Source organism: Amia ocellicauda, chromosome 9, assembly GCF_036373705.1.
Source record: "Amia ocellicauda isolate fAmiCal2 chromosome 9, fAmiCal2.hap1, whole genome shotgun sequence".
Lineage (NCBI taxonomy): Eukaryota > Metazoa > Chordata > Actinopteri > Amiiformes > Amiidae > Amia > Amia ocellicauda.
Window position 1 is genome coordinate 27,231,564 of NC_089858.1, and position 12,663 is coordinate 27,244,226.

The window sequence follows — 12,663 nt, forward strand, 5'->3', positions numbered from 1 at the left end:
GCCCAGCCAATTCTATGATATGGTCATTTGCTAGCATTACCCTGGTACTGGTGAAAGATAAACAAAATCATAAATTTGTCTTCCTGAAGCAGTATGTTAATTTCATCAGGTGTCTGCCTGTCATCTTTTCAGTGTTTCCTGGCAGTTATTGTAAATGTGTAGAAATAGATATCTTTTAAAAATACTGGGAAAAGGCAAGACTGTCATTTGTTAGATTACTGAGCACTATCCCCTGTTCGACAAAAGCACAAGTACTGTTTTATATCCAAACTGCTGATAGGGGACCGAGTTGCTGTACTTGAGTCCACAGAGTTTTAGATAGCCTGAGTGATTTATTACCACATTTTAAAACAGCTGCAAATTATTATTATATTTATGTACTATTTAGAATAGTCTGAAAACATTTGTGATTTTTCAGTGAGTTATTGTGTCCTAACGGCACGTTTGTATTTATGTATGTGTGTATGTATGTATTGCTTTATAGTCTTTAAGCTACATATGTAACTCATATTAATAACTGATACATTTATGCTTAGTGAAATTGTTTATGGAAGAATAGTCTTCATTATAAACAAGATGTTTTGTAAGGTTATAAATCATTCCGAGCACAGCTGTATGCAGAGGGCAATTTAAGCATTTAACAATATTAAACATGGTGTAAAAGGAAACAAAATAAAACAAACAAGAAAGGGTTTACAAAATTAGTCTACAAAAGAAAAAGGTTAGCTGTGGCTTAGCTTGAGTAGTGATGTCATTTTGGTATCATGGGAGACACTTCAAAGCCTACTTCTATATGTTGCTAAAAAAATCACTTAATTCTGTTGGTACATCTTGAATCAATTTGGAGTGATTTGAATTCAATTACACTCTTCAGTCCTCTATTTGTTCTGCTTTAGGCACCGCCACTGCCTCTTCCAGTGCAATAGATCAATTGAATCCCCAGTGGATATGTAATAAAAATAAAAGGTTCAAAATATAAATTCAGAGCTTAGCATTTTGTTGAAGTTACATGAATCCATTGGTTAAGCAATTGAACAGGAGATGCTGTCCGAAACTAATCCTCTGTCAGCAGTATACTTTAGGAAGATATTTTATCTATTTTTCACTTAAAATACTGAATCTTTCATATAACAGGGAACAGCTATTTATAGATACAAAACTGCAATTGTGTGTAATTCCTTAGATTTATAATGTGCAATGAGTCATGAGTTGGTGCAACTATATTTCTGCAGTGAAAAAGTAATCTAATTGAGGTACTGTAATTACTCACTACTCATTACTCCCTTATAAGAGTTCAACCAAGAAGACAGAACATCACAGCAGAAAAATTACCAATATATAAATAAACCCAAGTTGGTAAAGAGCAAAGGGTTGAAGATGTAGGCCTACTCATTCATTTTGGAAAGCCATAATGTACTGTTGCACACTATATCAACAGCAGCTTATGTGGAGAAAGTCTTGTATGAATATCCACGGCTTTGTTTAATTTTTAAAAAGGAACAGCTCAGGCACATTGCAATGCTTTTTCTGCATTGGTTCCGTATCATTTCTAATGATATGTCTTTGCACTGCTTCATGTCAGGAACCATTGAGGCTGCACATACCCCTGCACACGCTGATGCAACTGAAGGTTGTGTTTGCACAGTGTATAATGAACTATGATGAATGTGATGGCGAATAGCAAATGGTTGTTATTCTCATACGACAGAATATTATTGCAGGTTTCACAGGGTCACTGATGACCCGTCATTCTTTCACTTTGTTGCTTTGGGTATTTTAAGAGTCAATCTGTAAGTACTATTATATCAAAATCAATATGTCAATATGTAATTTTAATACAATCTGGTACTGAGACACAGAATAAATGCTGGGTTGCAGGGTTGTTTATCTTTTCTGGACTTTGTGTCTGACAAGGAAATTGGAAATGGGAGGCAACCAAGAATTATAAAGTTTGGATTCTTCACAATAATCAAAGCCAGCTTATTACCATTGAGATTTTGTACGATCCATTGCGTGAGAATGTGTAGCCTGAATTTATTTCAATTTCAGTTTAATTATACACACTATTTTGCTGTTTTGTGCCTTGTTTACACATTTCACTTGACCTTTGCCAAGATACCTTTTGAACATTTATGTCTGCTGAAACTTTTAAATGAATGCTGTTCATTTTAAACTTGACTACTAGTACAAAGAATAAAGTTTTCACTTTATTATCCAGTACAATGTACAACAATGCGGGGGGAATACACTTGTAGATTTTTGGAGACGATTACAACAAATCCATTAGTGTTGTGAAGAATGAACACATATTTGTGTTTTTCTTTTCTTTTTTTTTAATACTTTCTGAAAGGAGTTTCTTCTTTGCTTAAGGTGTCTGGAAACATGTTATGTCTTTCATTAATATTTCAAACAGTAATAATTTGATGATATCCAGAGGATTCAAGAGATCTGTAAAAATATTATGAAGAGCCCCTGAATGGAGTATTCTGGCGTAGAAACAATACAGGCACTGTGTCCAAACCCAACACTGCGAGTCTGATGGATTGCAGATTGCCTCTCGTCAGGTGCAGCACGTGTCCTTATAAAAGTGATCTTCCCCGATTCCTGAGGGAAGCTTTGAACTTAAATTTGGAACAGGTTGCATTTAACTTTAAAAAATGATTCCCAGCCCAGCAATGTACAGTAACCTGTCTGGGGGAATTTATATATATGTGTGTTTGTGTGAGTCTATGACTATATGTATAGATGCATATTTGAGATGTATATTCTGAACAAAAGCTTTGACTGAATAAGAGACACTGTAGATCAAAACAAGTGCGAACATCTTGGGGAGGCCTTCATCCAGCAGTGGATCGCTGCTGCTGACCTTTTTAGTATTTAGTACAGTATGTAGTTTATGTGTTTATCTGTAAAGTTACACTACATAAATGTTAGATTGACACTCGACAGTTGTGCACTCTGAGATAATTCTCTAGGTTGCATATGAAATGGGAGAGTAACAATAACCTTTATTGTCTAATGTCCATCCTTGTTTTATTCAGGGGTATGTTAGTGGTTTTTTCAGTAGCAAAATGACTACATTTTTATAAATACATAACTTCCTTACCTAACGATGGAGAACAGAAACAAAAACAGGGCAAAACCTATGATGATAATTTGAACTTATGTCAGGGAAGAAATTAATGTAATGAGAACTATTTCTTAAAATTATATACTTCTTGCCATATGACAGCAGGAACCAATTGTAGTTAATCTATGATGATGCAATAACAGTGCTTGCTAATGTTAAATGCTACAGTATCAACAAAGTTAATGAGCACTGCTTGGACATTTAAGGCTTTATTAGTCATGACATGTGTAGCAAGGTAAAGACTGAGAAAATAGTGTGAAAGATATTGAGCCGTACAGAAAATGCAATGCTGCTCTCAGGGCACATCATGAAGGCATTTAATGCCTATTACAAGAAATAATATATTGATGTCATTGATTTGTTTCAAACTTTCTTGATGAATATTTTTAAATGTAATTCTTAAATAATTAGTATAATTTTTATTTGCATGTAATAAGCACATTTGAATTTGTGCTCTTAATTTAAAGTAAGGCACTCATTTAAAGTAAGGTGCTTCAGTTGGGAATTAATTATATTTGATTTGAAATAATTTAAAAGCAATTTAAACACCATTTTGAGTCTTTCAGTCTTGTTTTTGTGTAATTATTGTAGCTTTAACTTCCACCTATACAGTATACAATACTACATAATACAGTAGAATTACAACAAGACTCAAAGACAGCTTTTATTATTGGACAGCTTAACAAATTATACTAAATTCAAATAATGTCTTACAGCTCCATCTGTACCACATGCAAGGAAAGGAGGTTTTCTGGTTGACTGAAGTCAAATTGCGCTCTCATCACTCATTGTGCCAATCTGCCTCTTGCTACACAGATAGCTATGGGCTCACATTCTGTACATATTTACTGGAGCAGGGATGGCTGAAGTAAAGGTGTTCAGTTACAGACATATAATAATGTGAAGTCTTGATGGAATCTGAGGATTTGGGGCATTTGCAAGTTCTAATGTTAATAGAATGTGCTCTAAAAAGATCACATTGTAAATAAACACGTTATCAAGCTTGTAAGAACCTAAAGGCTTTCTTAAGCATCTGATTCTGTGGTACTTTAGACACAGCATCTCAGAAATTCCCTGTCTCATGATTGTCGCAGTTTGAAGGTCTAAAGTGACTTCCTTTACAATGGTCCAAAACATTCGATTCTTGACTTTGGCCCCGTGTACCTTTTTAATCTGTGGAGGTGATAAAAACTGAAAACTGAGAAATGAACCAAGCATAGTATTGTTATTAAAATATTGGCTTCTTTGCTAGCTTCCCTATTGGATACACGTTTTGATGTAAGTAAAACAGGGTGTTGTGTTTCTGACAGGGAAGGATGAAATGGTTTATTCTGCAGAATAAAATGTTTTAATCAATCTTCTGAAAATGCACAACAGACAAATTAATCTCATTAGGGATTTTTTGACAGGAAATATGTGCAGTCAGAGTTTGTAGTGAATTATATGACACTAGAGTGCAAACTCTATTGGAATACTTCAGTTCAGTAGTTCAGTAGTTTTTAATTTCTGATCACAATATCTTAACATCAGTGTAAAACAAATATAGAAAATGGTCAACATCCACGCTGCTTGCTATCGGTCAATTTGAAAGAACTGAGATTGCATTCTAATTTGCTCGGGATGCTTTAATTAATTAAGTAATGTAGGAATAAAACTACTACAAAGGATCCACTGTGATTGATGCCATCATAATTTAGCAAGAACTCTTCCACCCTGAGTGATTTTGGCAATTGAACTGATTTGTTGGCTCCGCTGATTTAGAACATGTGTGGTCAATGACCTGAATGTGAAATACATTTTGTTTTAAGTGACTTTTAAGTATATACAACGCAATGTAGCTCTTAAAGACCATGCATAAATCAGCAAAGCGTGGCATGTTGCTTATCACTTGGTGCGGTTGTGGTACACAGAAGACAGCGGCAGATGTGCTGTGGCTGCTCATTCAGATCGTTCCTCTCCCTTTTTATGTATATATACTATATAAGCATTTTCATTTAGGCCTTGTTCCAGCTTTGGAAGGGGCTGACTGAAACAAAAGGAGTGTCCTGTATCGTTATAGAAACATTGTGGGCGTTCTTTATAGAACCATATGGTTAATTATATGCAGTTTTTATTGTTAGGGTTCTGTAAAGAACAATGTTTTCTATATAAGTGTATGTTATATAATGGGATTCATTTAAAATCAAAGAGCTTCAACAACATTTATTGTTCTTTTTATAAATGTTTGTCACATAAAACAAAACTCTTTTTGTGATTATATCAAATGTCTAGAGCCCTAAAAGCTATTTTTATAATATGGTTTTGCATGTACCAAAATGTACAGGCTTAAATAAAGATTAGTATTCTTATTCTTAAGAGAATGTAAATTAGCTCTGTCTGACCGATTAATTAGGGCGCATAGTAACGGCCGTAACTCTTTCCATGGTGAAGTCTATCAAAGATACAACAACCAACAATTCAAAATGCTGCTATTTTTTAACTAGCAATTTATCACCTTATACTATATAACGTTAGTTCACTATCAGAGCACTATCTGTATCACAAGTTACCACATTATACTATAGTATAACATTGTATTATGGCATAAAACAGTGTATAGAGTAAGCATTTAAAGTTACATTAAAAGCAAAAACACCATGTTAAACTCTATAATCATTAAGCGCAATGGGTTATAACAGGGCCACAAAATGTTTAGTTCAGTGCACAGAAGCATGGAGACTGAGGCTCTGCTTTTAAACAGGAACGTACACACATGCACACTATTAATCCATACTAAAGCCCCGTATATAGGCCTATGAAAACATGGTAAATATTTTCTTTAAAAGCATGGTTAAACTGTGATACAGTCATACAAAATATGCTATATTATTGGAAATTAGCTGAGATGTGTACGGTATTGTTGCTGTACGAATTGAATGTATAATTAATATTATTATTATTATTATTATTATTATTATTAGTAGTAGTAGTAGTAGTACTAATGGTGTAAGTATTAGTATAATACAGTATCATATGAGGATATCATATGGTAAAAGCTTCTCAAAAGCAGGGTAAAATCATAGAAAATATGCTATATTATAGGGAATTAGGTATGTATGTATGTAGTGAATATGGAATAATAACAATACACATAATCCGTATTATTATAACTATTAGAATAATACAGTATTTTGTCTGGAAACCAAATAATATGGGCTATGAGGACCGCAATGGGAAGTCCCGAGGCGGAATCGAACGCTGGGGACCCTGACCACTGATTGGCTACAAATTGGGCTGTTGTTTGCATAACCAACGCTGATTGGTTACTGACCTTGAGTTGATTCCGTGCGCGAGAATCCGTTCCACCATTCAAGCCAATGGGAACTCAGTGAATATTGATCCCAGCCGCACAAACAGCACAAGCAACCTGAACGGCATCAGGACGAATAAGTGCGTGAAGAACGGAATAATAATAATAATAATAATAATAATAATAATAATAATAATAATAATAGTAAAGCCTTGTAAGAGAACAATACTCTGCATGTTTTCACATGCAGACTAATTATGGGAAATGTCTTTGATCAGAAGAATTATGCACTGCGAAGGGTCGGGCACACTTAAGGACATGAAATTCATTTTTAATTTAATTCAAACCTTCCTGAACTGTGAGTGTACATGTCCAGACTCTCTAATTCTGTTGTGGTGTTGGTTATTATTACCAAGAACTAAAGTAATATATATATATATATATATATATATATATATGGATGTATTTCACAGTAGGCACACTTTAGGTGGAAGTAAGTATACCAGGAATATAGGTTGTACTTTCTGTATCAGGGTTTACAACTTATACATTCCCATTGGGTAGTGGGGCTGAAAAGCATTTGGCCATTACTAATTGGTTCACAAAATGGGTAGAAAAAAACATTGTTGATTTCCAAGGGCATGCTTTTATGATAAAAAAGTAAATGTTTTTTCAGTGTGATGTAGACGTTCGGCAGCACAGTGCAATCATGTTTTAAAAGTTTATTCTAAGCCCCCCCTCAACACTTCTGTTAATTTGAAAAGAGGCCTACCAACATGGAGATGATTGTCACAGATACGCAAGACCACACACCACACACCACACGGGATACGACCGTATCATTTAGACTTCCCTGAACCCATAGAGGGGCTGCTGTAGCTGGAGGTGTGGCTGCCATGAAAATAAAAACACTGAAGCGTATCAGCTTCTAATCAGCTAGACGTCCCATTTTGGGGAAGCCTTGTCATTCTGTCAAGTGAAACTTCCTTTCTGATTTGGCTGGGTACCAGCACTGAGAATGGGTATGCCAGTTTTTTAAATGTACAGTTTCTCCTTGTACTGGTTTATGTTTTGCCCCTTTTTTTCTCTAGCTAATGTTTTATTTATTCTTGCTCTCAGCGATGGTGTTTGTTCTCTCAAGTGTGCAGTGAAAACACAGTTGTTGCACTTACAATGGCTGCTAACACAGTAAGGCCAATCGTAACATAACCTTTCCAGAGTCCCACTGCTGTCCCATGCGAGGTGTCTGTTTACTGGGAATGCTGTGTTTACCCCCAAGTATACCTTCAATTCACAGCCAGAATGGAAACTGCAGCAGTTAGATATAAATCAGTAGTCTGCGATACTCTCAAGCAACACATACTCAAATTATTATGAAACTATGCAGACTTTCTTGAAGTGTCTGAAGAATCTGTAACGCATGCAAAATGCAGGGCGACTGAAAATAATACCTTTACATTGGACTATATTAAGGGCAACTCTTCACAGCCATGTCAAATTTTTGAGTATATACATATTTTATATGAATTCTGTATGTAGGAGCCAATTAGTTTATTTAACGTGTTATTCTTTAGAAGAAATATATTCTGTATTTGTCAGTTTATTCTTTTGGATTAATTGTGCTTTGTTTGTTTAAGAAACCGAGCTTTATGTTTGTTCCATGGCTCGTGCGCTTATATATGTATATATACATATATTTGAAATCAACTGTCACATATTCAGTTAGTCTCACGGTTTTCTGACCGTGTCATAACACCTGCGTTAATTCACGAAATCAACTTGTAAATATGTATAATGATTACAATGAAATCGTGTAAAAAGCTGTAAATATTTGACCTGTGGAACCAGTGGAATAAATGTTTATTTGCATGATTTAATACGGGGTCTGTGTGGATAACGACAGGGTGATGCGTGTCAACCATCAGCTCAAGCTAAACCTAAGAAAGCCACTTCTACACTGTATATAGTTTAAAGTCATTGTTGAAAAATAAACATAAAATAAGAGAGAACCAATTGAGTTTCTTTTTCATACATATAGTTTTATTTTATATACCTGTGTATGTTAAATCCCTTTGTCTTTTGATTATTGTATGTGTTTTCCATAAGTTGTCTTTGCTTGACCAGTTAAGTTGCATTTTAGAAAAGCCTTTAGAATTGCACTGTTTTGTAGTGTATTACAAAAAGCAATCACAAAAAATCTGCTTCATCAGAGTTTTACAATGACTTACAATGGGAGCCTCAGCGTTGTTTATGGTAGACTGAGATTTTTATTGGAAAATTGTACATTTTTTGTAATGAAAATGTATCGATGCAAACAAACAAATACAAATTCATAGCCAGCTGACTTTAAGCAGAAGAAGAAAAAAAAATGCTGTACACAAATCAGTGTTTGAACGATGTAATAGTAAACATCCTTGTCCTTTATCATGATTCATTTTCATAATGGCTTTGTAATGAATCTGCGGTCTCTTGCCCTTTGGACGTTTGGTGGTTTGGCAGCTCTGAAGGAGGGAGTTTCCTCCTCTGTAAGGAGAGTTCACCATGTGGCCAGCAGCTCTGTACCTGGATTTAATTAATACAAACTCCTGTGTGACCAGATCACTGCCTCCCATGCAAACTGGGCTTCACCAGGCCAATAATGAGCGTGTGTTAAACCATCCAGGTGCATGCAAAATATTGTTTCCTTGTATGGATTGCATATTCTCTGGATCATATGCTATCAAAACATGGGAAAGCTAACTCTGTTTGTTAAATTCTCAGAACAGGTTCTTTAAAATCAGCAGACTCTTGAGTGGACAACAATTAAGCATTTGGCTTCTGTCTAGCTTACAAAATTGTATACATACAAATTTGAAACTTAGGTTAGTTTGCTTGCCTAATATTAGTGTGCAGAGGCCATTACAAGATATAGTCAACATCCAGGCAGTTCTCTGCAAATTCAAATTATAGCTAGTTTACCGTAGATAATCGGCATCAATCCATCATTGATGAAGCTAGTTGCCTCTCCCAACATGCCTAATTGCCATAATCAAGGAGGGCTGTAAATCATAGTTATTATTTAATTGCAAAAACTGAAATATATATAATCTGATTGAATTTTTGAACCATGATTGAACCATTAAAAAATGTAATCTATTGAAGATTCTATAAATTAGTATTTGATAGCAATCACAGTAGGATAAATGTATAGTTTTTACCAAAATATGGTACATGGTATAAACAATCAGTTACATTTCCACTTCTGATTAATTAAAACACAGAACATTTTAAATGAAACGTGATTGACACAGTTTGCCTTTGAAGTAGTTAAAAATCAGGGCCCATTTGTTGTAGAATAAGATTAATCTAAAGTGATACATTAAACTTGAACTAATCCATAATAATTACTTTAATACTGCTATAACTGTTTAAACAAGCATTTAAAGAAATGTCTCTTGTACAAGATATGTTAAGCTTGTATAATTACATAATTCACAGGCCCTACGATCAACAACTACATTAGTAATAGACATGTGATTTAAAAGCAATATATATCAAGTAACGCTCCACAGCTGAGAAATAAAGGCTACCAGTTATAAAATTATACCAATTGGTATTTTTACTAGACATCTGAGAAATTAGATCAGAAATTATAATACACTTTTTTTTTAAATAATTTTAGACAGTACAGATTTTGCCACGTGGTGTATACATCTGCACACAAATAAACCTTTAGTGGTTTCCACTTATTCGTATATATCCTCTCTCTATTTTCCTGCCCTGTTTGAGGTGAGAACTGAAAACATTCAAGAAAATAAAAAAAATGTTACAAGCAAAATATTTGGTTAGAATATAAAATAGACATTGGAAACAGATCAACCAGCAAGTAAATGACTAATCAAGAGGCTAAATATGTAGAATATAAGCAGACATGCGGTTTAAATCACATTCAAGCTATTTAATTATAGTACAGACATAAAAACAACATAAAGCTTGCTCCATAATTTCAAGAAAAAAAACATTTTTGCTATTGGGATGTAGTATGGTACTAGCCTGAATGACTTTGTTACCTGAAATGTCAACTTTTGAATAAAATGCACTGCCCCAATTTGCAAGGTAATTCAGAACCACATAGCCTAGGCACATTATTGCACTTTTCAGCATATTATTTTGAGGAAACATGGGAAATATGCAGTGAATAATATATAATTTTTAAGGATTATTAAAGAAAAAGGTCAGTGATAGCCTATACCTTCCCGTGACCGTTGTCATATGGATAGTTTGAAAGAGAAATGGAAGCCTAGCCTAAGGTTCACGCAGATCATTCACCCTCTCAGCTGACACAGAGAGGGACAACAAGCATGGCATGCAGATTCAGTTTTGTCTACTGCTTGGGATGTGGTTGAGCAGAAAGGTGTTTTCATCTACCAAATAATAGTGTGTTGGTTGCACTGCTTTAAACAAAGTTGTATAATGGAGTATAAAAGATTCTAGTTTGAATCCAGCTTCCCGATTGGCAGAGAGCTCGCCTTCTAAAATACCACACTTTCGCCAGCATTTTAATTGCAAACTGTTGCTATGAATTCTTTAAAATATTTTAATTGGAAACAGAATTGCAATGATCAGGATTGTCTAGACTGATGTTTATCAATTTAGATCGTCTGTCGCAGAAAATTATTCAAAAGATTTTTTGACTATCTGGTGACATAATGATTTTTGAATGGTGGTAATACCTGCACCATGGTACTTCAGAAAGCATTGGAATCTAATCAGGTCAGATATATTCAGTGCAGGTTTTCTGCATTGTGTTGCTACTGCTCCTTGATTGCTGAGGGAACATGGCTTTCAACAGGCATGAGATGAGCTCAGTAGTATTGAGTTTCACAGAGCGAGGGACCCAACTCCCCACCTGCTTTAAAAAAACAGTTTGATAACAGACACTCTACTGTTAGCACTGTCAACAAAAAGATGACTCATAGCCTCTCCCTGCCAATGAAGCTGACAGAGTTTTAACAGTCTGTGGTTTTAGGCTTTCCAAGAGTCATTCAAGAGGTCAAAGCAATGGCCCGCAGATGGATTCCCTGACAGAGAAATCCGATTTATTAAGAGCAGAAAAACAAAATTAGTAAAGTGTTTACAATAAAATGTATTTTCTGTATGTGTATATCTAGAAGTATATCTTTATTTAGGCAATTAGTTGCAAGCCCCATTTATTTGGTGCTGTGCCAGCCGACTTTAGGGTTGACCCGGCCCTTATTAGTCCTGCCCTTATTAATGAGCCAGTGCTGCCCTGCACGGTATGGCATTGAGACAAGTTTATTGTACAACACCTGGAGTTTCTCCTCAGTGTCCAAAGCCTTTGTTAACCCCTGAAAGTCCACATTAGGAAAAACAAATTTGCTCTTCCGTTTGTGCAACTCTTCGGCACAACGTCTTCAGAAACCTTGGAGAAATTCTTACAAATAATAACAGCATTTCTGCTTTCACTGTAACCATTTGTTAAGTAAGAGCTGAGAGGCAAATGGATGAAAATTATAAGGAATTATAAGCAACATGCAATGTGAATTGTTGACCCATACATCTTTTTTTCATAATCCTAAAGAAACAGCTTACATGAGTGGATATTTTGTCTTAGCTTGACTGGCTAAAGCCATAGTCACATTTCTCTGTCTTATACTAATGTTCATTGTAATGCAGAATACAGATTCGGATCAGCTTCAGTAGTCTTCCATAATGCACCATTGCCCATGAGTAAGTTTGAATTAGGCTACTAATAATGAAAATACAGTGAATTGGTGATTTCTTCTTACATGGCTTAATATTATTCTGGAGATGCCAAGAAGGAGCAGAAATGCATGGTAGTGATGTGCTAACCTAAACAGCATGACAATGGAGAAATATAATCAGGTGATAATAGTACTTTAGCTTTATAGTACTTTGACAAATACCCCTGTACATTCCCTTTGTCCTTCTTAAAATTGAAATGCTTTTCATGCTAGATAGTTAAAAGTGTCTGTGATCAAAAGATATGTTGCTATTCTTTGATTTTATTTCTGCATTGGTGAAGTTTTCTCATTAGTACAACTGACTGTGATTTATCAAGCTGTGACCACATTAATGCTTTGCCAATTATAATTTTTTTAAATTTAATTTTGCTTCCAAAATAAAATGTTTACTGCCAACATCTGCCTTGTGGATGTAGGTGGCATGCAAATATTAACAATGTTGGAGAGTCAGTGTCATGCAAGTGATTTTAAAAGATATG

General features: G+C 34.9%; 1 protein-coding gene across 1 annotated transcript in view; it reads left to right on the forward strand.

Annotated features, from left to right (window-relative positions):
* The window catches only part of znf469 (zinc finger protein 469), a 303,856-nt gene that overhangs the window by 2,948 nt on the left and 288,245 nt on the right, over positions 1 to 12,663 (forward strand). The window lies entirely within an intron of this gene.